Genomic DNA, 1325 nt, shown 5'->3' with positions numbered 1-1325 from the left:
AAGTGACCCAGAAGTGGATTTTTACGTCATTTTACTCATTTCTGTATACCCTAGGTTACTAGTTTACTATTAATAGGATCTTTTGACATTGTATCTGTACCTCATGACACTTTACACGTTTCTCATTGTAATTTCTTACAGCATGAGTCTCTAAACCCCATGGTTGGGGGTGAGGAGCTCTGCTGTGTCTTGCTTCCATTCTAAGATATCACTTGTCCTTAACCCGGATGAATGTGATGATCCGTGACACTCATCATATTCTCAACTATGAACGTGTGCCTGACAACCACCTCCGTTCTACCTTAGATTAAGTAGTTATCTCTTGGATTCTTTAACCGGAATCTTCGTGGTATAAGCTAGAACTGATGGCGGCATTCAAGAGAATCCGGAAGGTCTAAACCTTGTCTGTGGTATTCTGAGTAGGATTCAATGATTGAATGACTGTGACGAGCTTCAAACTCCTGAAGGCGGGGCGTTAGTGACAGACGCAAAAGAATCACTGGATTCTATTCCGGCCTGATTGAGAACCGACAGATGGATAGCCGTGCCGTGACAGGGTGCGTCAAGCCGACAATCTCCGTGGGATCGACCCTTGCTCACGCAAGGTATTACTTGGACGACCCAGTGCACTTGCTGGTTAGTTGTGCGGAGTTGCAAAAGTGTGATTGCAATTTCGTGCACCAAGTTTTTGGCGCCGTTGCCGGGGATTGTTGAGTTTGGACAACTGACGGCTTATCTTGTTGCTTAGATTAGGACTGTTTTGTTTTTGTTGGTTTAGAGTCTTTTAGTTGAGTCTAGTTTCATATTTTAAGTTTGGTGTCAATTGCATGCTTTTGCTTTTCTTTTAATTTTCGATTTTTGCATGTTCTTAGTCCCTTTTTGATTCATAAAAATTCTAAGTTTGGTGTCCTCTTTGTGTTTTTCCCTTAAAAATTTTTGAAAAATTAGTGTTTGATTTTCTAAAAATTTTAAGTTTGGTGTCTTTTTGTGTTTTTCTCTTTCCTCTTTTCAAAATCAAATCTTTTTCAAAAAATTTTTCAATCATATCTTTTTAATTGCTATTTTCAAAAGCTTTTTAATTAACTAATTGATTCAGTTCTCAATTTGCTTTGATCTTATTTTCTTTTTCATTTTCGAATTTTTATTTTAATTTAATTTTATTTTATTTTATTTTTTTCGTAAATTCAAAAAAAAACAAAAAAACAAAATTTATCTGTTTGCAATCATAGTCATTTCCCTTTTGCCCATTATGGACATAAGTGGGATTGATCAGTCCAAAAGGACTCTGGGGTCATATGCTAACCCCATTACAGCTGCATATGGGA

The sequence above is a fragment of the Arachis duranensis genome, chromosome 4 (assembly GCF_000817695.3).
Source record: "Arachis duranensis cultivar V14167 chromosome 4, aradu.V14167.gnm2.J7QH, whole genome shotgun sequence".
Taxonomy (NCBI): Eukaryota; Viridiplantae; Streptophyta; class Magnoliopsida; order Fabales; family Fabaceae; genus Arachis; species Arachis duranensis.
This window is presented reverse-complemented; position numbering follows the sequence as displayed.